This window comes from Bombina bombina, chromosome 1 (assembly GCF_027579735.1).
Source record: "Bombina bombina isolate aBomBom1 chromosome 1, aBomBom1.pri, whole genome shotgun sequence".
NCBI lineage: Eukaryota > Metazoa > Chordata > Amphibia > Anura > Bombinatoridae > Bombina > Bombina bombina.
Window position 1 is genome coordinate 963,449,349 of NC_069499.1, and position 13,484 is coordinate 963,462,832.

Below are 13,484 nucleotides of genomic sequence, written 5' to 3' on the forward strand. Positions count from 1 at the left end.
CTCCTATTTGCAGATTCTGGCACTACTCGACAGCCTGGGAGAGACAATGCACCATGACTCTAGCGACCCAACACTCGCCTGCAGAGTTGAGCCTACGGAGGAAATTACTTCAATAGAAGTAACGGCAGCTAGTATAGACTTTCCTACGGCCACAGATGCCATTAACATGACGGCTTCTAGACTGGAGCTCAAGGAGGAAAGCGGGGGTCCTCCCGCAACGTCACATATTAATGTGCCTAATGTGGACAAACTTTTCTGGGAGAGAGCATACCCAATGACCTGGCCTCAGCTAGGCATGGAACCCGATATTCTAATCCTGCTTACATCAATACGGCCTCCTGTAGCTGCACACATGACTCCTATGTCGGCTTTGCGTGCCCCTAGGAGTAGACAGGAGTATCCAGCCACCGCTACACAAGTAGTCATTCAGCCCCCGCAGCTCATCAAGCCGGTAGCAGTAGTCGGACAAGGGAGACCTTTTGTGGCGTTAACCTTAATACCGCTCATACCATATCCCAGACCCTGTCTTCTGAGAATCTCCAGTACGCTGACTTTTATGTGGGGACTTGTTTCACCTCCCGAGCAGGACCACATCAGCCCACAATTGAGATCTGAGAAAAATAAAGCCGGGGTGGGCTAAGACAGAGATAACTGTGAAGCGGTACCCGGAGCCGGGTCAGCCCTCTCCGGTCCGTTAACTCTCTAACTTTGCCCTAGTTGTGAGACACAAACTATTATATTTGCATCGCTTGGCAGAGGATGAAGAAACTGTTCTTGTACTCTTGTTCTCTGTCTGTTGTATGGGGTAACGTAACGGCAGACCTACACAGCATCATTAGAAAACTGCATTCTCTAACAGACTGCTTTCACATTTACTCATATTTACCGCTTATGTGTTATGTTATGTTTTATGTTTTGTATTGGTTGTGTTAAATTGCTAGCATAAATATCTAAAGCACCTAAACTAGAGACGCTATCGTGCCTGGCATTGAACTCTTATACATAGACGTAGTTAATTAGCTACAGCTCATTCCCTAATTTTGTGAGAAGAGCCATATCACATAAGGCTATTATCTATATTTTGCTAAACTACTCCCCATAGAATATAGATTATACTCGATTGGCTACCTGGAGTCAATTATATCACCAGTACTCTGGTTAGAAATGTTTGTTAATATGTGTTGTTCTGACTAGCAGTTTTTTATATCTTACTTTAAAGTAGGTTAGTCTTATCCCTAAGAGTACCTGTGTTCTATCTGAAGACCACTCATCTAACACTGAACCCCATAAGTCCTATACTGTTTTCAAGGCTGTTATAATTGCTCAATTACTTTCAGTATTTCACCCTGAGGACCTGCTCCTTACCAAACAATTTTTTTTATTCTTTTATTATTATTATCTTTTTTCTCGTTCATGCATATGTAATTTGGTCACCCTGAGTGCGCAACTATGTCACCTACTAGGACTTTACTTATAGAAACCTGCTGTTAAAGACCACTATGTTAATATGGATATATTGCTACATGTAGTTAATTGCAACAGATCTAGTTTTCTGGACCTAAACTGGTACACACATATTATTATTCAGTTATCTTGGTGGTGTGTATATATGATTCCTAAATATCTTATATAGCAAAGGAATTTAGGGAATATACAATTTATGCTTGCTTTAATTTATTAGTTTGTATAGCAATTTTAGGTCTGAGCAGGACAAGTTCCATATCCATCCCTCCTCTGTATATACCATGTAGTTACCAAGACATCACTCTAAGATTAAGTTCACTTAAAGTCACCTATAGATGGACCCTTACATTAGTACATACTTTTAATTAACTCTATCTAGAGTTCCTGCATAGCTCTACAGGCACCCCCCATAATTACCTAGTAGATATATGCACCTATTCCATGATAGGGTACTCGTTGAACAGCATATAATCTACTAGTTATATCGCAAACCCATATGTCCTGAATTCTCTTTAAGCACGTTATAATGTGTTCATACTAGCTATTATTCCATGTATATACTGCTAACCTCCAGTGGCGCATTCCCTTTAGAGACTCCTAGTCGCACCAAGATGGTAAAAGAAATGCAGCCTTCACCGGTAGTCTAAGATATAGACATAGTTTGTTTCTTCATTCGTCCGCAAAGATGTGTATCTGTTTAGGCGCTAGTGGGTACACTTACTGTATTTAATACTCTTTACTCTTATAATTGTTTCTGGAATTACGCTATGCCTCTGCTTTATTATATTTATGTTCCTAGGATATGACATTGCTTATGTTGAGTTTAATATTACTACAAAATTCTTGGCCCCGGTGGGCTCCTCCCCTCCCTTTCCCGCCGGTACTGGTTGCCTGCGGGTCATACCCCTATTCCTTCTCCCACATCGCCTATAGCTGGTAACTCCCTAGGGGAGGATCCCACCTGGAAATCCCTCATGTACCATACATACTAATGTCCCCCTCCCCGCTTAATGGTGCTGGGAGTTACCCCTATATATTTTATAGAAAGTCAATTCCTAATGCTGGTCATGATACCGTTGTGTTCTGTCTTTAATTCTACTCTAGTCCTCATATCCCTTGTGCCACGATTCATTCTAGTATATAAAGCACCGTCTTTAGGTCATAATGAGACTATTGAGGGCTCACCACTATATCCCTTTAATTATTTACTCCAATTTATAACCTATCTAGATATTTTTAAGAGTTTACTTAGCAATTAAAACTAATGCTCATTTAAGGTCCCGATAATAATTAATATAAGATTTATATCCCGACTGGCTCTGCCCTCCATCCCCCCCCTCCCCCTATTATATTTCGAGCGGCTCTTGCCCGCTGCATCCCTCCCCTTCCCTTTTAAACTATAAAGCTAATCCCCCCTGACCCTAATTGTATCTGAGTAGACACTCCAATCCGCCTGCTATATGGTCCTGGGAGGACAATTTCTGTTTTATTGTAATTTCCTTTATTATAAAATTGAAGTATTATTGTAAACTGCCCAAATTTTATAACATTACGCATGCTGTATGGATACATTATACCCTTACTGTAGGGTTCTGATTGTAACATTTATCTAACAATATTGTACATGCACTCTTCTGTAAATGTTTTGGGGCATAATCTTTGGTTGTATCTGTTTATGACTTCAATAAAAAATATATTTAATAAAAAAAAAAAAATTAAATTTAAATATCTGAATTTCTAATTATACATAATAATGTATATCACATTTCAATAATATATATGTATGCTGAACATAAATGTAATATTTCATGTCCATTCAAATACCTCTATATCAACTATAATATGTATTCCTTTTTCTGATTGTGATCCCTAAATATCTAATTATGAACTAAATATGACTAATGTATGTAAGCTACTAATATTCAACATTCTTCCTGTGATTCTTAACTAGCATGCATTGGTACACCAACCTGGATAATGCATGGTCTTTGAAAGTCAATTCAGGGGTAAACAGTTGATCTTCAATAGGTGTCTTATTCATCAGTTCATAAAATAGGGGACTGAAATACCATCTAAAAAAGTAAAATCATCTAAGTGTCTGATTGTGATCCCTAAATATCTAATTATGAATTAAATATGACTAATGTATGTAAGCTACTAATATTCAACATTCTTCCTGTGATTCTTAACTAGCATGCATTGGTACACCAACCTGGATAATGCATGGTCTTTGAAAGTCAATTCAGGGGTAAACAGTTGATCTTCAATAGGTGTCTTATTCATCAGTTCAAAAATAGAGGACTGTGAAATACCATCTAAAAATTAGAAAATAATCTAAGTGTCTCCAATAGGATGCCTCCACAGCCTTATTCTATCAAATAGTTGGCACTTACCATGTGAACATGTCTTTGTATGGTTTTCAAGGTCAGCAGATTTGAAAGATAATGCCAGACATGATCCCATTGGTATACTTCAATTTCAATCTTGGCTTTTTCCACTGTCAGTCTGGGCAATCTTCACTGTCAGGCTTCTAATTCTTCCCTTTCAGTATTTAGATTAAGTCAGCTCCCTAATGGCAGAAAAAGTTTAATAAAAATTACTACAAGTGTGTGAATCAGTTCTGTACCTCTCTACCACCCCACATTTCATAATCAATTTCTGTCACTAGCTTACTAAGCGTGTGTAGCATCTTGTGTTATGTTCTATCAAGTGTGAAGATGAGTCATATTGAGCATAACGAACCTCTAATGTGTGACATTGAACCATAGTCATGATAGAGGATAGTTATGCTAGAGGATCCCTTTCTGAGTATTTACATTTTAAGTAATGTGTAAACTAAATACTAGTTTACAAAATGTATGCCATATGATGTATTTGTGTACAATTCATGCCAGCAACAGTCCATACATTTATACTTACCAGCTGAAGTCCTCTTTAAAAACCAGGTGGCAAAGACTCGCTACAGGACCCAATGCCCAGAGCATCACCTATATTAATAAATGAAACACATTTTTAGCATTTGATGAACAATCCTAACATGTTTGCACAATTCTCTACTTGTCATTTCCCTAGAGTTCACATATATTGACAATACTCCAGTCTAACTTCTATTATTTACCGTCTAAAGTGGCGGTTGATGATGTCTGCTCTGACATTGAGCCCCTCATCCCGGAATGGCCCCTCTAGAACAGGATCATCCTCCTCATCTCTGAGGAGGTTTCGGTGCGCCGGGACGCCCTGCAGCATCCCAGCCCGCTGTGCAATATTATGCAGGACGCTACAGGCTACAACGATCTTAGCCACCTTCTTTGGGTTGTACTGGAGGGCTCCTCCCGACCTGTCCAGGCACCTGAACCTCATCTTCAGGAGCCCGAACATCCGTTCAACCACCGCCCTGGTTCTCTTATGAGCCCTATTGTAGCGCTCCTCAGACACATCAGTTGGGCTACGCAAGGGGGTAATGAGCCAAGGCCGGCTCATGTACCCAGAATCACCTATAAATTATGAACAGAACATAATTCAAACAGAATCCTCAAAATAGTATTTGGAGTCCAATAAAACTTTTTGTACACGATAATCCACTAACAAATGTTTAATTTGTAAAAGAATAATCTAGTTCAATATTATTCTCTATCTTCCCATTTCAGCTAAGACATGCTACATATGCGTATTTCTCCTAAACCAGACCTTGTGTAAAATGGCAACTAAATGGTTACATTGCATTCTCTATCTGAGCATTTAAGGTAAGACATGCTACATATCTGCATTGAACTAAAAGTAGACATTAGCGGAAAGACACAATGACATGGTTAAATTGCATTAGCTAATATCTTCCCATTTCAGCTAAGACATGCTACATATGCGTATTTCTCCTAAACCAAACCTTGTGTAAAATGGCAACTAAATGGTTACATTGCATTCTCTATCTGAGCATTTAAGGTAAGACATGCTACATATCTGCATTGAACTAAAAGACATTAGCGGAAAGAGACAATGACATGGTTAAATTGAATTAGCTAATATCTTGCCATTTCAGCTAAGACATGCTACATATGCATATTTCTACTAAACCAAACCTTGTGTAAAATGCAAACTAAATGGTTACATTGCAATCTCTATCTGAGCATTTAAGGTAAGACATGCTACATATCTGCATTGAACTAAAAGACATTAGCGGAAAGAGACAATGACATGGTTAAATTGCATTAGCTAATATCTTGCCATTTCAGCTAAGACATGCTACATATGCATATTTCTACTAAACCAAACCTTGTGTAAAATGCAAACTAAATGGTTACATTGCAATCTCTATCTGAGCATTTAAAGTAAGACATGCTACATATCTGCATTGAACTAAAAGACATTAACGGAAAGAGACAATGACATGGTTAAATTGCATTAGCTAATATCTTGCCATTTCAGCTAAGACATGCTACATATGCGTATTTCTCCTAAACCAAACCTTGTGTAAAATGCAAACTAAATGGTTACATTGCATTCTCTGAGCATTTAAGGTAAGACATGCTACATATCTGCATTGAACTAAAAGTAGACATTAGCGGGAAAATAAAATAAATGGTTAAATTGCATCCGATAGCTGAACATTACGCTAACATTTTAAAACTACAGTGGCAATTGTCAAACTAATTAACCATGTTGTGCACAAATACTCACCAACGAGATAACCAGGGGGCATTTGTCTTTCCTCAAACGGTCTCCACAGGGACGACAGAGAGAGGATGCGGGCATCATGACAAGCTCCTCCAAAATTCGCACACACATGCATAATCCTCATCCGTGCGTCACAAACATACTGCACGTTGAGGCTATGAAAATGTTTGCGATTTCTGAAGGGCAAGTCATCAATTGGAGCACGCAGCGCAATGTGGGTACAATCAATGGCTCCCAAGACATTGGGCAATTCAGCAATATCAAAGAATTCCCGCTTCAGGTGCCTCCAATCACCATCATTCTGTGTGAATCCTATGTATTGCTTACTGATACGTACCATGGCGTCCAGAAAGTTATCAAACACCACAGAGAATGTACCTTGAGCCAGGCCATGCATGTACATTTCTCCGGATTGAAAACTCCCGGAGGCCAGGACGTATAGACAACTTAGCATCTTACTCATGGCGGGAACAGCAGTCCTTATTCTTATACGTGGCTCCAAATGAGGTTTAAGAAGATCGTAAAGGCCAATGAGCTGTTCGCGATTGAGCCGATACTTATCATAAACCTCAAAGTCGCTCATGTTTTCCAAGGTGGGTCTCACCCTGTAGACAGGAGGACCTCGAACCAGACGACCCCTTCGTCTCAGTCTGAGCCGCCGAGGCTGCCTGATTCGATCAACAGCTAGTTTGCCAATAGCAGCACCAGCAGTGTCTACCATGTCATCGTCATCCATCTTTCAAAACAGCGTAACAAGGTATGCACTTGATCTGATGTGGATCACAAGTGATGCTTTGGCCATGTTGTTTGGGGGATTTATAGTACAATTAGTCCAATGGTAGTGAGTTTGTAATGATTGCTAATTGTATTCACCTGTTTGTATGTGAGCGGCGCGAATGCTTTCACAGTGGGCGTTTTTTTGTTGTTTGCTGAAATGTTGTTTTCCAACAATGAATCTCAATGTGAAAGTGTCAAATATCACACATACAGTGCATGTTTGTAATGTTTGATCATATGCGTAATCAATATTTCTTAAATGCGATCTTATAGTAACAAGCACACGTCCAGGCTAACATGAATGAAAGTGCATAGTTGTGTATAATGTGCATCGAATGTGATCGATCAATGTTGCTGCAATATTGTTTGTAAACGATAAAGTAACATCTGCCATCTGTAGTATTGTATATATATATAAGTGATTGCCGAGCAGTCAATATTGTATGCGTCCCTTTAAAATGGCACTAATACTGAATAACTTCCGGCTGTTATCTGTAGTATTGTATATATAAGTGATTGCCAAGCTGTCAATATTGTATGCGTCCCATTAAAATCGCAATAACACTGAAGATCTTCCTGCTGCCATCTGTAGTATTGTATATATAAGTGATTGCCGAGCTGTCAATATTGTACGCGTCCCTTTAAAATCGCAATAATAATTCAGAACTTCCGGCTGTCATCTGTAGTATTGTATATATAAGTGATTGCCGAGCTGTCAATATTGCATGCGTCCCTTTAAAATCGCACTAATGCTGAATAACTTCCGGCTGTCATCTGTAGTATTGTATATATAAGTGATTGCCGAGCTGTCAATATTGTATGCGTCCCTTTCAAATCGCAATAATAATTCAGAACTTCCCGTCTGCCATCTGTAGTATTGTATATATAAGTGATTTCCGAGCTGTCAATATTGTATGCGTCCCTTTAAAATCGAAATAAGAATTCAGAACTTCCCGTCTGTCATCTGTAGTATTGTATATATAAGTGATTGCCGAGCTGTCAATATTGTATGCGTCCCTTTCAAATCGCACTAATACTGAATAACTTCCGGCTGTCATCTGTAGTATTGTATATATAAGTGATTGCCGAGATGTCAATATTGTACGCGTCCCATTAAAATCTGCATAATAATTCTGAACTTCCGGCTGTCATCTGTAGTATTGTATATATAAGTGATTTGCGATCTGACAATATTTATTAATTGTCCCATTCAAATCTCCATAATAATGCTGTTCCAAACTGTTATTTACGTATATGTTGTATTGTAGTATTGAGTGGTAAATTTCTGAAAGGGGCGGTACAGTCGTGAATCTGTGATGTGTATGGTTGAATCTTCTAATGACGTCATGATATTATTAACCTGCCTATGTAGTTCTGAAATCCTCATTGTGTTGTTGTATTGTGCTACATTGTTATTGTGTGCTGAATAAAATCTAAATGTGTGCTTTGTGGTTGCGTGATGGGTGATGCGTGTTATGTACATGTACGTATATATTGTGATTGTGTCCCACATATGCTGACTTCTATATAGCGGTCTGACATTGTTGTTCCTTCCCATAAAGTGACATCTGTAATCTGGTGTAATGATGTTCTTGTTGTACGTAATTCCTAATGGTTTCTGGTGATGGAATTATGATGTTAAAAGTACAGTAAAATCCATATGTTCTGTTTTGTGATTCCTAGAGAGAATGTAATGTGTTTTTCCCCCATCATTTGAATGCACATGTATGAGTGAATGTTAAAAGTAATGTATGTGCATCCATGACTGATCATGTGTTAAGCCTATGTAGATATGCAGTTGCTGCAAGCATATGAGTTGAATAAATGAAATGCAATAATAAAGGTAAATGAGAATTGTTTCCCATTGTGTAGTGTTTGTGAATCCTGAAAAGTTTACATTATTTTTGTGTCCGTTTAAATGTAATATTTTGATAAAAAAAAGTTTGTTACTAGTGATGTTGATTTGTAGTTGATGTAATATAAAAGTCTGAAACAATTTAATGGTGTTGTGAATATTCAATAAGTACAATCCATAAATCCACCATAGGGAAATAGTCATTTCTTGATCTATTTATCATAGCTGGGTCTAACGCATAAAAGCATGTATTTTCTAGCGCTGGTATTTGGAGTTTTTAAGTCTACGCTATTTGCGTGCGTTAGGGAAATGTGGGTTTCGCGTGCACAAGCACGTCTTCCCAATAGAAGTCAATGGAGGCTCTAAAATTTGGTAATTGTTTTTTTCAAAGACTGGTTTTCCTCGTAAAGTGAGTGACATCTTGAGCTTGTTTGAAAAAGTAACTAAATCGTGTTCTTTTTGTAATAAATAAATATTTTTTGTATGTCATGTGGTGTATATTGTTTGTATGCATCGATGAGTGTATATTTGTGATAATCTTATTAGTTAGATGTAGGTATATGAGGGTCTTTTCCCGTGTGTCAATGTAAGTCAATGGGAAAATGGATTTGTGTAGTTTTTTTTCTACCATTTGCCATTTCAGCTAAGACATGCTACATATGCATATTTCTACTAAACCAAACCTTGTGTAAAATGCAAACTAAATGGTTACATTGCAATCTCTATCTGAGCATTTAAGGTAAGACATGCTACATATCTGCATTGAACTAAAAGACATTAGCGGAAAGAGACAATGACATGGTTAAATTGCATTAGCTAATATCTTGCCATTTCAGCTAAGACATGCTACATATGCATATTTCTACTAAACCAAACCTTGTGTAAAATGCAAACTAAATGGTTACATTGCAATCTCTATCTGAGCATTTAAAGTAAGACATGCTACATATCTGCATTGAACTAAAAGACATTAACGGAAAGAGACAATGACATGGTTAAATTGCATTAGCTAATATCTTGCCATTTCAGCTAAGACATGCTACATATGCGTATTTCTCCTAAACCAAACCTTGTGTAAAATGCAAACTAAATGGTTACATTGCATTCTCTGAGCATTTAAGGTAAGACATGCTACATATCTGCATTGAACTAAAAGTAGACATTAGCGGGAAAATAAAATAAATGGTTAAATTGCATCCGATAGCTGAACATTACGCTAACATTTTAAAACTACAGTGGCAATTGTCAAACTAATTAACCATGTTGTGCACAAATACTCACCAACGAGATAACCAGGGGGCATTTGTCTTTCCTCAAACGGTCTCCACAGGGACGACAGAGAGAGGATGCGGGCATCATGACAAGCTCCTCCAAAATTCGCACACACATGCATAATCCTCATCCGTGTGTCACAAACATACTGCACGTTGAGGCTATGAAAATGTTTGCGATTTCTGAAGGGCAAGTCATCAATTGGAGCACGCAGCGCAATGTGGGTACAATCAATGGCTCCCAAGACATTGGGCAATTCAGCAATATCAAAGAATTCCCGCTTCAGGCGCCTCCAATCACCATCATTCTGTGGGAATCCTATGTATTGCTTACTGATACGTACCATTGCGTCCAGAAAGTTATCAAACACCACAGAGAATGTACCTTGAGCCAGGCCATGCATGTACATTTCTCCGGATTGAAAACTCCCGGAGGCCAGGACGTATAGACAACTTAGCATCTTACTCATGGCGGGAACAGCAGTCCTTATTCTTATACGTGGCTCCAAATGAGGTTTAAGAAGATCGTAAAGGCCAATGAGCTGTTCGCGATTGAGCCGATACTTATCATAAACCTCAAAGTCGCTCATGTTTTCCAAGGTGGGTCTCACCCTGTAGACAGGAGGACCTCGAACCTGACGACCCCTTCGTCTCAGTCTGAGCCGCCGAGGCTGCCTGATTCGATCAACAGCTAGTTCGCCAATAGCAGCACCAGCAGTGTCTACCATGTCATCGTCATCCATCTTTCAAAACAGCGTAACAAGGTAAGCACTTGATCTGATGTGGATCACAAGTGATGCTTTGGCCATGTTGTTTGGGGGATTTATAGTACAATTAGTCCAATGGTAGTGAGTTTGTAATGATTGCTAATTGTATTCACTTGTTTGTATGTGAGCGGCGCGAATGCTTTCACAGTGGGCGTTTTTTTGTTGTTTGCTGAAATGTTGTTTTCCAACAATGAATCTCAATGTGAAAGTGTCAAATATCACACATACAGTGCATGTTTGTAATGTTTGATCATATGCGTAATCAATATTTCTTAAATGCGATCTTATAGTAACAAGCACACGTCCAGGCTAACATGAATGAAAGTGCATAGTTGTGTATAATGTGCATCGAATGTGATCGATCAATGTTGCTGCAATATTGTTTGTAAACGATAAAGTAACATCTGCCATCTGTAGTATTGTATATATATATAAGTGATTGCCGAGCAGTCAATATTGTATGCGTCCCTTTAAAATGGCACTAATACTGAATAACTTCCGGCTGTTATCTGTAGTATTGTATATATAAGTGATTGCCAAGCTGTCAATATTGTATGCGTCCCATTAAAATCGCAATAACACTGAAGATCTTCCTGCTGCCATCTGTAGTATTGTATATATAAGTGATTGCCGAGCTGTCAATATTGTACGCGTCCCTTTAAAATCGCAATAATAATTCAGAACTTCCGGCTGTCATCTGTAGTATTGTATATATAAGTGATTGCCGAGCTGTCAATATTGCATGCGTCCCTTTAAAATCGCACTAATGCTGAATAACTTCCGGCTGTCATCTGTAGTATTGTATATATAAGTGATTGCCGAGCTGTCAATATTGTATGCGTCCCTTTCAAATCGCAATAATAATTCAGAACTTCCCGTCTGCCATCTGTAGTATTGTATATATAAGTGATTTCCGAGCTGTCAATATTGTATGCGTCCCTTTAAAATCGAAATAAGAATTCAGAACTTCCCGTCTGTCATCTGTAGTATTGTATATATAAGTGATTGCCGAGCTGTCAATATTGTATGCGTCCCTTTCAAATCGCACTAATACTGAATAACTTCTGGCTGTCATCTGTAGTATTGTATATATAAGTGATTGCCGAGATGTCAATATTGTACGCGTCCCATTAAAATCTGCATAATAATTCTGAACTTCCGGCTGTCATCTGTAGTATTGTATATATAAGTGATTTGCGATCTGACAATATTTATTAATTGTCCCATTCAAATCTCCATAATAATGCTGTTCCAAACTGTTATTTATGTATATGTTGTATTGTAGTATTGAGTGGTAAATTTCTGAAAGGGGCGGTACAGTCGTGAATCTGTGATGTGTATGGTTGAATCTTCTAATGACGTCATGATATTATTAACCTGCCTATGTAGTTCTGAAATCCTCATTGTGTTGTTGTATTGTGCTACATTGTTATTGTGTGCTGAATAAAATCTAAATGTGTGCTTTGTGGTTGCGTGATGGGTGATGTGTGTTATGTACATGTACGTATATATTGTGATTGTGTCCCACATATGCTGACTTCTATATAGCGGTCTGGCATTGTTGTTCCTTCCCATAAAGTGACATCTGTAATCTGGTGTAATGATGTTCTTGTTGTACGTAATTCCTAATGGTTTCTGGTGATGGAATTATGATGTTAAAAGTACAGTAAAATCCATATGTTCTGTTTTGTGATTCCTAGAGAGAATGTAATGTGTTTTCCCCCATCATTTGAATGCACATGTATGAGTGAATGTTAAAAGTAATGTATGTGCATCCATGACTGATCATGTGTTAAGCCTATGTAGATATGCAGTTGCTGCAAGCATATGAGTTGAATAAATGAAATGCAATAATAAAGGTAAATGAGAATTGTTTCCCATTGTGTAGTGTTTGTGAATCCTGAAAAGTTTACATTATTTTTGTGTCCGTTTAAATGTAATATTTTGATAAAAAAAGTTTGTTACTAGTGATGTTGATTTGTAGTTGATGTAATATAAAAGTCTGAAACAATTTAATGGTGTTGTGAATATTCAATAAGTACAATCCATAAATCCACCATAGGGAAATAGTCATTTCTTGATCTATTTATCATAGCTGGGTCTAACGCATAAAAGCATGTATTTTCTAGCGCTGGTATTTGGAGTTTTTCAGTCTACGCTATTTGCGTGCGTTAGGGAAATGTGGGTTTCGCGTGCACGAGCACGTCTTCCCAATAGAAGTCAATGGAGGCTCTAAAATTTGGTAATTGTTTTTTTCAAAGACTGGTTTTCCTCGTAAAGTGAGTGACATCTTGAGCTTGTTTGAAAAAGTAACTAAATCGTGTTCTTTTTGTAATAAATAAATATTTTTTGTATGTCATGTGGTGTATATTGTTTGTATGCATCGATGAGTGTATATTTGTGATAATCTTATTAGTTAGATGTAGGTATATGAGGGTCTTTTCCCGTGTGTCAATGTAAGTCAATGGGAAAATGGATTTGTGTAGTTTTTTTTCTAACACCCGAGATCTCGCAACTTTGATCCTTTGTATTTTGATGAAAAATTAATAAATCTTAAAAATAAATATAGTGTAGTGTTTGTATGAATGTAAGTGTACTTTGTGTAATATTTGTTTTGTGATTCGTGAATGTTTATTTTGTCGGTATATGTTTACTACTGGGTCTGAGGTGTCGGTAGAA